This window comes from Styela clava, chromosome 8, assembly GCF_964204865.1.
Source record: "Styela clava chromosome 8, kaStyClav1.hap1.2, whole genome shotgun sequence".
NCBI lineage: Eukaryota > Metazoa > Chordata > Ascidiacea > Stolidobranchia > Styelidae > Styela > Styela clava.
This window is the reverse complement of record NC_135257.1, coordinates 17,522,317-17,540,345: the sequence shown is the minus strand read 5'-3', so window position 1 is coordinate 17,540,345 and position 18,029 is coordinate 17,522,317. Positions and strand designations below refer to the sequence as shown.

Here is an 18,029-nt window from a genome sequence, read left to right as displayed (position 1 = left end):
CATAATCAGCATATTTTTAAAGTAATTCCAAAATTCTACCTTGATCTACCAACGCGTTGTCGAGTAAAGTCATGCTCAAAGAATTCACGGTATGAGTCGGTTAGCGAAAGAAAGAACGTGTTAACGTATCGATACTCTCCTTTCATTGTTTTTCATACTAAATTAACGACACGTGAGGTCAGTGCCATTGAAGCTGAAAGGCAGTGTCAACCTGGTGTATAGTATAGGTCAGCGTGATTTATTGGTCAGCATTGAAAGCTTAGCAGTTCAGTTAAGTTTATCTTACTATATCTTATTGTTTTTGTACCGAAAACTGAGTGTAAATAATTTTGTTTACAAAAGTGAAGAGAACTGAAACGACCAGAATATACATCTTTGATTTTTTTTGTGTTCGGCACCAAATTTGTTTATAATTTTAGCAGTACAGTTGCTAATCTAACACCTGGACCAGGGGTATGCATTAGACGGCCCGCGGGCCACAACCTTCCCCGCCAAGCCATTGAGTGTGGTCCTCGTCAGAATTTTCCCCATCAACATAAAATGTTTAAAAATGCACTCACATGGGTAAAAATATATAATGTTTTGCTCTCATTTGGCCCGCTGCATTTATCACTGTAACTCGCTGTGTAGATGGAAAAAACTAAATTTTTGTGTGGCCCAATTAGATGTCTGAAGTGTGTTATATGGCCCACCGACAAAAAATGTTGCAACCCCTGATCTAGACCAATATGGTAATGTACTGATATAGATGTACGTCGCTGAATACCAGCCCTCACTTATTCTATTCATTCCTAATTGGCGTTAGGACGTTGGACGGCCATATTCGATCCCTGGCAACAGTCAAGCGTTCTCCTCCTGGTCGAAGAGCTGTCAAGTCTCTGAATTTTAAATTGATAAATTTTTGAGTTAAATTTTAATGGCATTTATCAGCAATTGTTAGTTAAATTTATATTTTTTCCTATTAACAGCATAGAATAGAATAAAAATTGTAATTTTGTGTTATTCTGCTACGCCTAACTATGATTTCGTGAATATTCCACACGTCTCTTGCAACATTAAAGGTTTCAGACTGTTACTTGGTGAGTCGATTTAATTTTTTGTCGTTCTAATTCAATATGCAAATGACAATGAATTCGTTGATTTATCGTAAAAATCGTATGAATAGTTATGTTTTTCAGTCAATTTACTATCGTATAATTGGCGAATTAGGATTTGATTCTGATGCCGTCTTTTTTATCGAGTTTATTTGCTTTTGCGATATCTGCTAGAAGCTTTGAGAACAAAGTTATAAAACAAGCACGTTTACTTGCCGATAGCGATTTTGACAAGTTGTGTTTGTTCTCCAGAGTCAGCGTTATATCTACAAGTTTATATCTTTCATATATTTATAGTTAGTTATTCATAATTATCCTCGTCTAACTGCGGTTTTCCGGGCGTTTATATATATATTCTAAATATAGAAGTACGTAAAAGTTGGCATATTGTTTGATATTTTTGGGACACGTCCATCCCACAATACGGCTTTAAATAGACTTCCGTGACCCGTTGTGCTAGCGTTTATGTGACCCTAACAATTACAACAAAAATATACATTTGTTTTAGTTGTTTATACACAATGCACAATTTTCAGGTCAGCTTACTTATTTTAGCGTTGGTTGCAGTATTATTCCTCGAAATGTAAAACTTAACCTGGTCATAATAGACTTAAAATGAGTTTAGTATTGTAATCGCCATCCTATTTCACTACAAATAAAACGATGAGTGCCGTATAAGTAGATGGGTATAACGTTCATAAGATAGTACTTACATTACGGTAGGTAAAGGCTTTGAATGAAGCGATATTTCTGAAATAATCACAGTGCGGTAATGCTGGCGAAGCTGCAAGTTTCATTATTCTGCGTTTGCGTGTTCATTTAATTGATTTTAATAGTTAGCGAGGCAGGTATACTAACCCGATAATCGTGCCACTTTTTCTAGTAAATAATATGTGAAATAATATTTATATTATGAAACTTCATGTTTGTTAAAACATCATTTTAGGCGGAGTTATCAGTATTTGGGCATTTTAATCTACAAAACAAGGATAGCGAAATCGCGGGCTTCAAGAAGTTAAAACGCAACATTGTAACGTCATAGTCATCAACAATCGAAGTCCGGTTGACCTAAATTCTTTTCCTGTTGTATACGATGCTGCAGTGTTGGCGGTTGGTTGTCGATATTGATTGTTGTTGCCCACAAAACGGACTAGCTTCAAGGACGCATTCGATCTCGTATATCCACAGATCTAATAATTTACCCAGAGAACTTTTAGCTTCTTATGTGTTGTTTTATTTTTGCATTTACGTGATGTTTTGATCTCTCTCCATTTGTTATGTATTGTTTTTTTGCATTGTGGCGATATCTTGGTCTTTCCGCTTGTAAAAACTCTAATAATTTTCATAACTTGGTTTCGGTAACTATCATTTGGTGTCGCGCGAGACGAACCACCTTTCCTTGTTCTATGCAAGTGGATGCGTATTCGTATGATGCAAAGATAAAGTTGATTGTTGGATATTTTTTTTATTTCAAGATTTTTGCTGCACACTAACAAATGCATTTCTGTATTTGAAAGTTTCTTTACCGCCGTTTCCAAGACAGGGCTTGGTTTATAATATAAGCGTTGTGCAAAGATTGCCGACCTCACAATTTTAATCTTATCCCCGCAAGCAGACGAACAGTGGACAATGACATCCTTCCGAGGAATATCCCGCTCCGCCGATGACTATTTGACGATTCCACAAACAGCACAATAGAAACTCGGGTGTCCTATCTATACTGTGTTGTACATTTTTGTTTCTTATACTTATCCAATATCCATTGCTTGATTACATAGAATTAAGACTCGTACCATAACCGTGCAATGAGTTCATTTGATTATGCAGCACGAACAATCCTAGTCATCTCGTTTTTCAAATATGAAGATTTCTGAGAAATTACGTTTACATTTTTAGATTCAGTTAACGTACGCAAAGCAAAGATAAATCTATTTTGCCTGCGTTGTTTATATTTCATTCGTAACCCATTCTTGTTGACTATAGATACAGTTTGCGTAAAAATATAGTATTTGTAATGGAGCTTTATCATATTCATTATATATAGTTTACCTCAAAGCGAAAGTGCTCAAAGCATGTTACTACAGATATATGCACCAATGCATGCAATAGGCTTGCACGTAATTGACAAAAATCAATTCCGTAATTACGGCCAAATCGATTACGTAATGACCCCGTAATTGCGATATTTTTTTCACACATTTAAACCTATCATAACAACCAATTTAATCCACTTCTATTCCGAATGGGACATCGAAGTTTGGTTTTAATATTCCCGGCAGTACTACACGCAGGCGACAGATGTTAAAGACAAATATCAAGGAGTGAATTCAAAATAATTTTATTCTGATTTTTATCTTTTGTATTAGGTTTGATTTTTTTATCCACTTTATAAACAAATTTTATGCGATTAATTTTATCATTACCAACACTGGTAATATATTTAAGAAACGATAGTTCACTTTTTTAAAATCGTATTAACGTATTAATACGACTTTCGTATTAAATAAAAATTCCGGGTTGCTAATTCATTAATCAACTACAAGCGTATTCTCTCGTTTGATTATACTTTCGCTTGCCTCGCGACGAAGACTTGTTATTTCACCGTTTTTTACAATATCCGACTTTACTACTTAGTTAGCATTTTATAATAATTATTGATGCCGACTTATTGACGATATTCCGAATTCCATGCTTCATTTTACATTAAATCATTTCGCGGCCTAAAAGTTATAACATTATTTGCGATAAATTTAAATCAAATATTAATTATTTGCGCATTGTTTAAAATACCCTACTTATATGACATGCCTTCTCCGAAAATACAAAGTTATATCGCAAAACAATGCATTTTGTGGCATTTATTTTGCACTCATGAAAATATTAATTTATTTTTCTAACTCAAGTCCTATTTGCCAAGATTGACACAAGTTTGGTCGAGTGCCGGTGGTATTAGAGTCGACGATAGATCAAAATAAGTTGCCGCATTTGGTAAAGACAGGTAATCATATTTGGCCGACATATTGCGAGGCATTGTGAAAAACATATTCCGGACAGATATATAACGATAAACGATAACGATAACAGAACATCAAGATTTTGTAATAGAAAATGGATCTCGCGCAGAATAAACACGGGAAATCCCGTCGTATTGTTGTTTCTCTGCCGTCTCAATCGCTTTACCGATGCCGAAAAGACTAAGTTGCGTTGGTTCATTACGCAATTTCTCTTCCGTCTTTATATTGCTGTTTGATGAGCGCGACATTAATTATCATAGACCATGTTTTATAAGTTGATCTCTTACATTCTTTAGTCATTTCACGCGAAGAAGTTGAAACCAGGTGTGTTGATGTCCATCGGTCTCAACACAATTCTATTCCTTATCTATGGTTAATATGTACATTGGCCATCCTAGATAAGTTGATAATAGGTTAGTAAATGACGCGTTATGCCTTCCCCATCTGCATAACAAGAGAGAGAAAAACGGCTGCGAATACCAGAACTCTTAACTTCTTTTACTTAAACTTTAATTTTTTACAATCGACGGAATTGACTGCTCTGAAGAGAGCTCGTTTCAATCGCGAAAGCGCTCGACCAATAATTACGACTTTACGTAATTCGTAACTTCGCTTCCGTAACTCGAAATAATTCCGTAATTCCGTAAATCCGGAAATTACGTGCAAGCCTAGCATGCAATAAGTGTTAATGCCAAGTTTTGAAAGGAATTCGTGTCAGATAATGGACATTGTAAATTTACCTGCTTAATGTATCTATACGTAAACCTGGAGTATTTTAATATTCGTTTTCCCATCTCTAAGAGGCCCGTCTTACATAGTTGAGTTTTAATATTTACTGGGAAATTCGAAGTTTCGTAGCTAGGTATAGGGTCAACTTACATAATTATTAGTTCTTGCTGTTGATTGTATTTCAGCTGAACCAATTACATATCCTTCTATCTGTGTAGCCTACATATTATGCAAGGATGCTGTAGCAAAGCAAGAGTGAAAATAGCTATTTGAAGTATATAGCTCAGTTGGGATATTGTAACGCAGAATGTTGTACTTTGTGTGTGATATTTAAAAGATTCTTTCTTCCGTTATCCAAAGATAATATTGTACGAATATAGCCATTGGTTATGGTTGGGGTAAGTCTGTTTCTAGCCCAACAACCAACTCATCTACATTTTGAGAGACTAGTATGAGTTTTTGTCCGGCGCGGTTTATTGTTCGAGATGATAGGCAATTTGGAATTATTAGGATGGCGCTCCAGAAGTGTGTGTACCAATATGGAGGTAACAAATTTTGTTCGCCTATTTTACATTAGGTTGTGTTTGTTTATAGGGACTGACCTATAGGCAGGCGGTATATCCACTTGGTTAACACAGTCCCCGAACTCGTAATAGAACTAACATAGGAAAAATAGGATTAAAATTATGTCCTAACCTGGTACACATACTACTGGAGTACCATTAGGATAGTACATCATCAGATAAGACTTGACCCGCTCGGCGATATCGCGGATGAATACCGCGATTTTTTAAATCCTTGCGCCAATTGTGCACAACGACGAGCTTGACATAAACTGTTGTAAACATTGATTAATTTTTAACCAAATCGGTCATATCCAAGCATTGAGTGGGTCATCGCTATCGTGCAGTTGCTCATTATTAGACCATGTGGAGTCATTACTTATGTATGCGTAACGCCCATAATTGAGGTCTTTGTGAAGATTAGCTACTAATATTCTACACACGGTGTTTTTCCTGAAGTCGAGATGATTCATATCAACACGTGCTACGGCTGATAATGTACTTCTTGTAAATTTGATAGTCATATGTTTTCCTATATAATGTTAACGTGAATGGATATTATTTTGGTCGATATGAACAACAACTTCGCTTCGAAATTATATATCACCAGGAATAGTTTTATGGCAATATTTTCGTAATTCAAATATTATTATTTTGCTATAACCCTGACTAACGATAATTATTAATTAATCGGATATTTATATGGTACTCCTGAAGTATGCGCACCAAGATGTCGCACGACCTGAACCCTAACCTGGTACACAACCTGAGTTCAGGTTGGGTGCCATCTTGATGCGCATACTTCAGGAGGTCCTATTTTTTATGTAACATTATCTTCCAAGTAGTAAATTCTATTTTAGATATTCAAAATCAATAATATTTAAAGTATTCCTTTATGAATGAATTAACCTATTAATGCACTATCGGAGTAATTAGCAATGCACTCATTCACCTCAGTTTTATATTGTACCTTGATATAGCCGTTTTAGGCGCTCCAGAAGTGCATGCACCAATATAGAGGTAACTAACTTTGTTCGTCTACTTTACATCAAGTTGGGTAAAGGGACTGAAACCTATGGGCAGTGAGGGTATCTACTCTTGGCTAACACAGACAGTCCCCGAACTCGTAATCGAACTAAAATAAGGCAAACCAACCCTAACTTGTACACACACTACGGGGTACCCGTTTTTATGTCCTTGGAACAATTATGCGGAATACATTGCCTCATAACTGTTTTTCTCATCGCAATGACATGGGCAGCCCAGGTCTCGCCCTAATCTGTAATAACTAATGCGCAATCCGGTGCTATGATTCTTTATAATCCCTGTAGCAGTTGGAACTTCAGTGGGCGCCCGTAATTTAACTCGAATATCAGTCTCATTTTTTTATGGTAATCCCGTAGTGTGTACCAGGTTAGGGTTAGGCCATAATTTTATTCAGGTTTCTTCTCAGTTTAGTTCTATTACGAGTTCGGGAACTGTTTGTGTTAGCCAAGTGAATATTCCCCCCTGCCCATGGGCTTCAGTCCCTTTACACAACTTGATGTAAAGTAGACGAACAAAATTAGTTACCTCCATATTGGTACCAGTGTTAACTCTAAGCAAATTATGAGTGCGAAAGTGCTTCGCAGTCCAAAAAAAAAGTGCGAAAGTGCTTTTGCCGATTTTAACAAGTTAGGTGCCCTAGCCTTCCATATAACCCATTTAAAACGGCATAGATATTCGAAAAAGCGCTCCTCCGGTTAATATTATGAATTAAAGAGAAGCCTTTTCGTTAACCGAGTTCCCTTTAAGCGAATTCATGTTTAATTAAAACAAGCGAATTCATCGGCAACGAAATGACATCTGCTAACACCTGCCACGGACAAAACTTTCATGCAATGTATCACGGTGTCAGTTGCTTACTCGCGTAAACAGCAAAGACTTTCACATTTGTTACTCCTTCCATCTAACAGACAGGAGGCCGGCTGGAAACCATATCAGTTACAGGGTGGATCGTTTGTACAAATCCGGTGCAAAATAATCCCCCCCCCCCCCCCCCCCAAATATAAATAGCAATCAACGAATTAGGGTTAGGTGCGCTGGAAATTCAACTTTTCGATTCATCCCCAAACCTAATCTGATAATTATTAATTTGTTATTTTGAACCACTTTGAAAGTCGCCACCCGCTGTTTTGAAAGATAGGTTAACCTACGTTCCCTCCGAAATATTACGCAGGATACTCCCCTGTTTTAGGAGATAGGTTGACCTACTTTCCTTTCAAACTTTTTTCTCCGAAATATTACACAAGATCACTTTGAAAATCCTCCCGTTTCGTGAGCTAGCGTGACCTAATTTCTCATTTACATTTATATTATACTATTTCAGAGCTTACCCAAAGACAAGTAATTTTTGAATGTCCACATGCCTTGGTTTGCGTGCGAGTTAGTTTAAATCGGGCAGAAAACATCATATATTGGCAAAATGTTTAGTAATGTCATGTACTTTCAGCATTCATAAATAGCACTCTTTGTAATGCTGCTGACCTAGTATCAAATATTCGCATCACAACGCCACTTGCGAGGTTTCCATATATTTCAATTACACTAATAGGAACGATGACATCAAAGAGTTTTCTTTTGCGAAGGTACACTAAATATAACGAGGGTGATTCTTGAGAAAAACATGAATATAAAAAATAAACGAATGATATGATAATGGATCCCAAATAATTTTGAGAGTGTCTCGAAATACCAAGCCATTTGATAAATAATTTTTATTCGACCACATGCACAAATCTCACATTAATAGTAATTGCTACCCAAGTTTGTAAAGTTTAGAAACCAACAAACAGAAAATAACTAACCTAAAACACAATTAAAATTCAGTCGGCAATAAATTCGTCGCCAAGACGATGCCATACAAAACAAAAAAGATTTGGTCGCGAGAGTTACGTGAGATGACTGCCGTTGTTTTTTAGGCAGAATGTAAAAAAAATTATAATTAATAAACGGGAGTTACGACGCCCTTTACACATCTGTGTATTAAACTTCCCTGGTAGGTACTTTGGTAAGTACTATTATTATTGTACCTATACACCTGTTGGAGTATTTCGGACAATTTCGAATTTAAAATAAATGAAAACCAGACATATAATAAAGACGCAAAAGTAAAATGAACATTTATTGAAAAAGTTATTATTTAAGAAAGACAACATGATCGTACAATTCCGCCAAAACCTCGATGTTCGCAAGTGAGATGATAAATAAATACTTCCCTGTATTCGATCAATTAACTTTAGCGTATCGTTGTTCTGCCAACAAACAGCTGGGTGCAAAATATTTCCGTCCTGTGATATGCTCACAAATATTCTCGATATTAATATCATACCCTCGCGTATGTACTTTCTATTAGCTCTTTAGTGATCCCTTCCATCCTTGGCCAAGTCATGTTTCGAATATGTGAACATTTTATTCGACCATATATGGCCGGCGGGATGTTAAAATTGTAAACAAATTGTTGTTGAAAATTATTATTAATTTGAAAGCGCCAAAAACATACAGTCCATACCGATGCGACTGCAATTTATATGGTCGCAATTGGTGTGGCGCGTTTATTAATAGTGTAAAATAAATTAAACGAATATCAGTTATAACCAAGCCTGTCAGCGTGTTTATTTTCTGTGGGCAGGAATCGTAAAATACCATCTTGAGACAAACTCACTTCTATTATAAAATCTTAATTTTCAGTTATTATCGTTATACAAATAACGTGTGGCAACTTTTTAATTTATCGTCGATCAAAAAACCGCCCCACACTCGTCGAAACGTGTGTCGAGCTTGAACGACAGGAACAGATTCATCGACGAACTTAATTAGGGAAAATATGTATTTTATTGGGAATGCAAAATAAATGTAACAAAACGCATTTTTTGTGATATAACTTTGTATTTTCGGAAACGGGTTGCCGTGAAAGGTAAAATTTGATCTAAATTAATTGCAAAAATGTTTTTTTTTTAAATGTAACAAAACACATTTTGCGATATAACCTTGTATTTTCGAAAACGGGTGTCCTGAAAAGTAAAATATGATCTAAATTAATCGCAAAAATGTTTTATTCTGAATGTAACAAAACACATTTTCGCGATATAACCTTGTATTTTCGGAATAGGGTGTCGTGAAAAGCAAAATATGATCTAAATTAATCGCAAAAATGTTTTTTTTTAAATGTAACAAAACACATTTTTCGAGATACAACTGTATTTTCGGATACCGGGTGTCATGGAGAGTAAAATGTGATCTGAATTCACCGTAAATAATGTTTCATTCCAAATGTATCATAACGCATAACGCGATATAACTTTGTATTTTCGAAAACGGGGCGTCACGAAAATTATTAATTTAATGTTTTATCTATCGTCTAACTAACGTTTGGAACACATCATTTTCGGGGAGAACTCTAGCCCGCGAAACGTCATTTAATTTAAAATAGAGAATGTTTCACGCATTTCAAAACGGAAAATCACCAGTAAGTGGACAGAGATTCAACCCTCCGGATTCAGTATTCTATATCCCCCGTGTCAGAACTTTCTGAAGAATGGAACAGAGAACCCGTCAAACCGCCGCGGAACAAGGGGAGTATTTTTTGCACTAATATTTAGGGCGTGACAATATCAAAATCGTCAAGAAACAGGTGAATTTGCAAATTCCATAAATAAAATTGTGAATTGCTCGGTAACATTTTAGCTATAATTATCGCCGGGGTATTGTTTTGTTGTAAACACGTTGAAACTTGAGGGAATTAGTTACAATTAGCGCCTGACCTCCCTCTATTAGGCACTCGAGCACTCGAAAAAAAAAGCACTCGAGCCCAATCTTTTTAGCATTAAGTCGCATACGTAAAATATCCTGTAAAAGAAGTGCTGTTCATTAACGTCATCTCGTCTTATGACCACGCAGAAATGCCTTTATAGCCGAATTATTCAATCACTATTTCAAATCAACATTCAGGATTGGCACAATTTCAGATTTGCGAAGTTTATCACCATAGAAATACATGAGAAAGTTAATTATCGTCTTAATAAATATCTGCATCACGGTATGGACAATAATATTACCATGCGCATAAAATTGGGACGGTAAATTTACAAATCTTGATAGGTAATATTAAAGCCAGCGCAAATGTTAATTTGTTGCCGATGTGAACGAACGGGTAAACACGAAATATAAAACTTCGATGTCCGCCGACCCACAAGAATCCATATATATATTTGTAAAAAAGAGAGGGCGGGAATATAGATTACCCAAAACCTGGATATCGCCGCCAAAACGATCGGTGACAAGAACAATCAGCGATTACAACGGAATTAACCAGTAAAAAGGCTTTGTTGCCGATTTTTTAATGTTTCCACCACGTTTATTCGGTACTCCTTAAAAATATTCGATTTAAAAAAATATTGAATTTTGCCCACCCCTCCTCGCATATCAATGAGAAATAGTTGTGTAAATATCGCAAAATTCCGGAAAATGCCACGTCCTTTCAACATTGTGATTACAATAAAATGGCACTTAATGGTATTTTGTGAATTTGTTGATTTTGCAAATCTGTGACATGCAGCTAAAAGTTTCGTCTGATTTGAAAATCGTGCAGTTTGGTCACAATTCATCCAAAGTGACTATAACACGTTACTAACACTTTTTATAGTCATTTTGAATTCATCGATATCATTGATAGTCACATGACCACTCTCGTTCAAAGAAACGCCCCGGGAGAAGCGGAATCGGTGTGCTTGTATAATAATCATATTATAAACAAGAATTTTGCCGTTAATGCAAAAGCTTTATCTCCTATGTCTGCATCTCATAGGTTAGAATTCCGGTAAATATCGTTATGATATGCAGAATTGAGTTACAAAAGTACCAGTATGTTACTTATTTGTCAATTTAATACTCGAAAATATTTGTTAACTTTGAATTTTTATTCCATTCAAAATCGGAAAAAAGTGCTATTTCGCAGTCCCTAAAAAAAGTTGAGAAAGTGCTTCGCAATTTTCGCAAAAAAGTGCGCTAATAGTGAACACTGATTGGTACACATACTTCTGGACCGCCGGCACTTCAGAGATCTCCCGTAATTCGCATATCAGTCTCATTTACCTTTGATTGGGTGCTCGTGACCTTGCTTTAAACAAATTTACTTGAAAAATCATGCAATTTTCAATAATTAAATAGATGACACCACACCAAAATCGCATACCCACAAAACCAATGTGATTTACCCCGTCAGAATGCAATCTTGCTTCCCAGCCGATTTCATTTAATTAGTGATTTCTCGCTAAATATGGTAATGAAAATAATCCTTAGTTCATTTCTTATACAAATCATAATAAACTGGATTTGTTGACAACAGCAAAATCCCCGATGATTCATATTTTGACTAACTGCTGCTTCACCAGCAGACGGTCATTACGAAATAAAGTTGGACTATATTTTCAAAGTCATATTTTATCACAAGATGCGATTTCCTGCGATCAGAGGTTGATGACGAATCGTTATTTGTTGCACTTCCCGTTATAAATTGAATATTCGAAATTCAGGTTTTGTATCTGTAAATATTATTGGGAACAGAATAGATAGGGTTGAACATAAAATAACGAAATGACAAATCGCGCTACTGATTTGGTTTCTGCAGGACGACCTACGTCTCCTTCTATTCTTTTGTGCCGGTGATAACTTGTCGCACACTAACAAAAATGTTTCAGAATATATTTGTGTTAGTGTGTGGTACGACCTTCGAATAACTTAAAATAAGAACTTGCAATGGCGTTGTTTGTAAACATTACGAGGGGTATTAGATACGCAGATTCCTATTATTTCGCAATTCGTGTTTAACGTAGAAGAGCACTACACCGGAACGTAGTATGTGTTAGGGTTAGGGTTAGGCCATAGTTTCAGGTACAAATACTACGGGAGTCACTTGGCTAGTCCCCGAACTCGCAATAGGAATAAAATAAGAAAAATTCGAACAAAATCAAGGCCTAAACCTAACCTGGTACACATACTACGTTCCGGTGTCCGCCATCTTGGTTCACATACTTCGGAAGTAATAATCATAATAAGTGTTTGAATTTTTCTTCGTAAAATCATTTTTTAAAATATAATTTTATCGTCGTCAAATGCCAGGAAGTACTCATGCTATTGACATATGGATGTAATCTAACAAATTAACAAGAATCGTTTATATGTTTATCATTTTAATTATGTATGCTCTTCAATATTATGATCATGGAGTATTTCTGAGAAAGTAACACCATCCGGACACAGAATCGATTTTTGTTCGTATTTCTGATTCATCTTGTTTGGGTGAAGATAAAAGATCCTCATTTAGACACGCATCATCTATGGACTGTGTGCACTGTTTTTTTCAATCCCGGGAAGTGAATGCAAACGAGCCAATTTGTCGAATACAATGATATTTAACTCCCACACCAGATAGAATAAACAATCTATTTAAATCGGAAGGTGCGCTCATTAAAAATTCAGTACTTTTCGCCCTTCCTTTACTAATTGACTGAGTTTTTAAAAGATTAGCGTCGTATGTTTACATTCATCAACCAATGTACAGTATGTTATTACACACCAATAGCCTAAGCTTCCAAATAATATCCATGTTGCACCGGATACTTGTTGCATTTCGCCCTCGCCATCCGTTCGCGTTCTACAAGGGTATTTATCGGATTTATTTTAAGTAGTCGGTTGTGCAAAATTTGTTGTAATTTTGCTTGATTTACGAGTGAGCCGCTTCGTTGAACTTGGCTGTGTTCGGACCATGTCTTCCCTGAATTAGACTTAGAATATTTTATAATTAGTTGCATTATCGTTGGGTTCGGAGTTCGGACATTATAATTCATTATCTCGCTTCCTTATCTTGCAACTCGCGTCCTTTTTGCGTCAAATATCGCCAGTGAATTTGACTGTCGATCATAATAATAATAACGTTTGTGAGAGTTGAATTACTTCTAGCATCGTGCTAGGATTCTGTATACGATAGTAACTCGAACCACTGCAGACACGAGCGAAAACTCTCTGACAGGGAGATCATTTTATGCTCGTGTTACTATCCGTCTGTTTTCGATTAGTGCGAATGTGGGTGATTCGATACATTTTCCGGTATATATATATATATATATATAGGACAGAATGTTAGGTTTTTGTGGGGTTTCAACATTTTCTCGTCGCATGCGTTTTTTGTTTTGTATTGCTTGTCAGAACTGCCTTATTGTTTTGTAACTAAGTGGTGACTACGAAATCGAATTAAAATTCGTTTGGCTACTGGGGTAACTGACGGCATCGCACAATCGCGACATAATATAAGATAATCTTGCGGTAATTTCCGTTGTCGTTTTTCTTCGTTTTGTGAATTTGACTTCGAAATATGAAAGAAAATTATTGGAAAATAACGCCGAAGTTTTCGTTGCTTCATTTTTCTATTTTCTGGGTTTATTTTTCATTCCTTACCAAATTATAACTCAACCTTTTTTGCGATCTGAGGAAAAAACGTACAGTCATTTCTTTCGATGGGCGATCCTCGCTTCTTCAATTCGATCTTGTTTATGCGCTAACAAAGGACGATGAATCACTGATATCATTTTTAGTGCTGTGTTTCTATCTTATTTGAATATGGCAACACCACCGATCGTTACCTCAGACAATTTTGCCTGTCCCCTTGGTTCACGCGTGGATTGCCTCAACCGATCAGAATGGCGATTTTTTTATTTCTGTCCTTTTTATAATTCTATTTGTCGAATATATTTTAACTATCGTAGTTGGTACGCCAAAATTTTTATGCGAGTTAGCGTCTTACATTTAAACATGACTGTGTTAGTGCGAGACCTTTCCTGAATTATACCTTGACTATTTTATAATTAATCGTCTATACGTTGTTAATAACGCTGCAGTTGGACTTCCACATCCGGGAATTTGTCTTTGACTCCCGTCGAGAAAGATTAATCCCCTCTGCACCTGGCGCTACTTTGTCTTGCGTTCGATGGTCTGTCATTTCCCTCGTCAATGTATGTATAGATGAACTGAGTAAGTGACGGATAGCGTAAGGTTGTTAGGTCAAGTTGTATTATTGTTTGTTGTTAATTTGTCAAGTCGTGGGTCACTTGGAAGGTCCGTTTTACCTAGCGATAAACTTTCACGGTTTATGTAACTTGTTGGTTCAAGGCCATTATTGGGGCTGATTAGAGAGGAAGCGAGTTTATGTAACAATATCCTAGAGGTGAGGGGTTCCAGTAGCTTGAATATCGTGGTATCGTACGTCTTGTTAGAGCGCTGTCCAGGGTTCTGGAAGTACAAAGTCGTATATTTAGGGGAAATATCATGGGTAGTAGAATCGATTTTACGCCTGGTGCATATTTCTAATCTGAAACGCAGGTGAATCCCATTACTTCGTAATTGTTTTCCCGACCGTCTTAACTTGAACCGCTTTTCAAATATCTTATCAGTCGACTTTTTGTGATGCGTAATGTACTACCATGAATCTATTTAGTCTCATTGCAGTGGTTTCTCGTAACTTTGCGCAGAGAAGTGTCTCTTTTATTCCTGAGTGAGTTGGTGTGAACAAATTCTCCAAAAATTGAGATTGTTTTGGTCTTTGAAATCTACGAAAGGAAGACGAGATAATAATTAATACAGTAATACGGGGACGTAGCCAGGGGGGTGGTTTTGCGGGTCGTCCGCATTACCGTAAAACATTTTCTCAAGGCGCGATAACGCGCACTTAGTTAATATATCACTTGATATTTACATGAAGCGTTATCTGATTTTATAATCTTTTTTATGACCTAACCATAAATATTTGTAACTCTAACAAATCTCGATTGCATTGCATATTCACGCACCCTCGTCGGTTTTTCACCAAGTACATGTACATGCACCAAGACTTTGAACTTTGTTGGCTGCAAAGTTCGTCGCGAACAATATACGCTCATCAATTATTCAGTTGCAATGAACTTGAATGAACTACTTTATCAGTGAGTGACCTTGGGACTTGCCAATAACGTTGTATTTGAATTTAGCCCGCGCGGTGTTTGTATAGAGTACCGTAAACCACATGTCGAGTATTCACGGTAGATATTGATGATGTTTGACATTGAAATTTTTGTTGGGATTAATATTAAACTACGGTTAGGGATTGGAGCCTATAACCGAATTAAAACTGGTGCAGAAATTGGATCTGGAAAGTTGGGGTTACGCTAGGGCTAGACTAACTACCATTCTTTGCTCGATGGCATGCCTTTGCGCAAGTGGATTCGTATAATGCGATGCTGTGGCAAGAATGAAGATGACTATTCTATTTAATTCAAGACCCTTGTTGCACACTAACACAAATGTATTCCTGCAACGTTTCGTCTGACCAAGGTTAAACTTTCTCAGACAAGCGTATTTCAATTTGACTGATGTCGGTCATACAAAACGTTACAGAAATACATTTATTTTAGTGTGTAACAAGACTTTTGATTCAGATAGACTAAAAAATGGCGCTTACAATTTTGCTACAGAACTAGATGATAGTTATCCTTTATACCCGAGCCTTACAGATTCTTTCGGTAAGAGTAGATCTTCTCTTCGTAATTTTGAAATTTTATTTGGGTCTATCGATAGCCATCAATGCTGTAGCGAAATTGTTAGTGAGTGGACGTCTCCAGTCAAATTCGAAGCACGCGGAAACGAAATATGAGTTGGGATTGAATTCTAGAAACAATGCAAATCACCTGTACGGATGTGTGCCTCGTGCGTGGACGGATATTGCTTAATTAGTTGATTGCGAACCATAATGTATAGTTTCTACATGTACTATCGATCCTCCGTGTTTGGTACTTGAAAGAGGTTGGTGTTTTGTAGTAGTGCTAATTTACAGTCATTGATATACGTATTCAACTATACTTCACATTTTATATGTATTCGAAAGTATAAGTGCAAGATACAAAATCATGTGTTTGTTCGTGAGTTACCCGCCCGCGCTAATTAGGGTACCGCTAGCTGATACTTGGCAATTAGAAATTTTAGAACCCCCCCACCCCCCTCTCTCCCTTTGAAAATTTCTGGCCTTGTCTTCAGCGCCAATTAGTTGTACTTAAAATTTGATCACTGATTTTATCCTTATCATTTTTCTGAAACTAAATTCGCAAGTTACTAATAAATGCTAAGCGCTTGTCCGATTATTAGGGATTTAGGTTCAAGCGCATATGATAAAACTCATGTGGCCTGGTGTCATTATGCGAGGTGTTTTTCTGGAGAAAGCCGCCTATTTCATCCATTTGTTAATCCACAGTCTTGAGTGCGAACCATTTTAAAATGTTCAATCGTAAAACGACTTTTTATCGTTACAACTTACAATATCGCTTCAAATACATAATTTCCTTTAATTTGTTATTAATCAGCTTTCCATTGATTGGTTGATTGATGAACTGATAAGTTAAAAGATTTATCACTATTCTTTAAATGTTTGCCACATAATTTCAATCATTTATAACGTCGTTATGCTAATTATTAACGTTTTTTGATCGCATACCAAAGGATCTCCCGAAACGAGGTATTTTGTCATTTCGTTAAATTGTCATTGACAATAATACTAATTAATTGTTTTTATTCCCGATGTAGATTGTAGGAATAGCCCGGCATACTTTAGGTATAGATCTAGAATCAGAGATGGCCCAGTGCAGTCAGGTGTTCCACAAGTTTACATTCAAATCCCAGAATCAATATCACCTAGTCGCATCTTTGTTAAAATATACCAATGTGGGACGCTTCTAAAGTATAGTTACGTAATAATAGCTAGATTAAAACCCAATGTGATGTCTGAAAAACAATTACTCAAGCAGAGTGCTATATTTGGAGGATAACAAAGACCATGACTTGAGTAAAAAGGAAACCATAAAATCGTTATGTAAGATGTGTCGAACTTGTGATATTTGAGATGAATCTTTTAAAATCGTTTGGTGTAAAGTATAAAAGCATTTTGGTCTTACTGGCGTCCATGTTACATTTTCCCATCGTTATTTACTTTGTTCAAATTCATTTTTAACGATTTCTCAGCCCTTGTGGTGGTTTTCAATTGTTACTTGCAGTATTGGATATCCAACGGCTCCATTCATCTTTAAGAGATGCGATTTATATGACAAAAACTTTTTATATCTTTCAGCTATTGGCCTTGTGTTATACAACCAGTATCTGATTTCAAGCTCTATTGAAACTTTGCGTGTTGAAATTCGATGGACATTCCACGATTCATCGGCAGGTCGCGATCTTTCTTTTCTAGCCGTTTACGTTTTTAAGAAATATGAATCCGCCTTTAGATGTCCAGGCTCGTTTAATTGATAAACATTGTCTTGCTGTCAGTTATCTCCATTACGTTTGCTTTTGTTTGACACATCAAAACTGTTGAACGTAGTTTGAAGTTGGCGATCTTTTGTGTTCAGGTCAATATAATTAACATCGATAAAGTTTTGGGTTGATTGGTATCGCGATTTATTTCATTTTTTAGTAGTAGCAACAGCAAAATGGATTTGTGCCAAGATTACCGTTGTAGTTTATCAAAATTTGAAGGATTTCATGCTAAATTCCATGACATTGAGGTTAGTGATGGG

General features: G+C 36.3%; 1 protein-coding gene across 4 annotated transcripts in view; it reads left to right on the top strand.

Moving 5' to 3' along the window:
* The window catches only part of LOC120345325 (protein GREB1-like), a 76,407-nt gene that overhangs the window by 11,264 nt on the left and 47,114 nt on the right, over nt 1-18,029 (top strand). For 3 of the 4 annotated variants that reach the window (XM_039414731.2, XM_039414730.2, XM_039414728.2), the window contains exon 1: nt 947-1,079. The exons of the other annotated variant lie outside the window; for it this stretch is intronic. The gene's annotated coding sequence lies outside the window, so the exon portion shown is untranslated. Of the gene's footprint in view, nt 1-946; nt 1,080-18,029 lie in introns of those variants that run through there. 4 annotated transcript variants of the gene reach the window in all.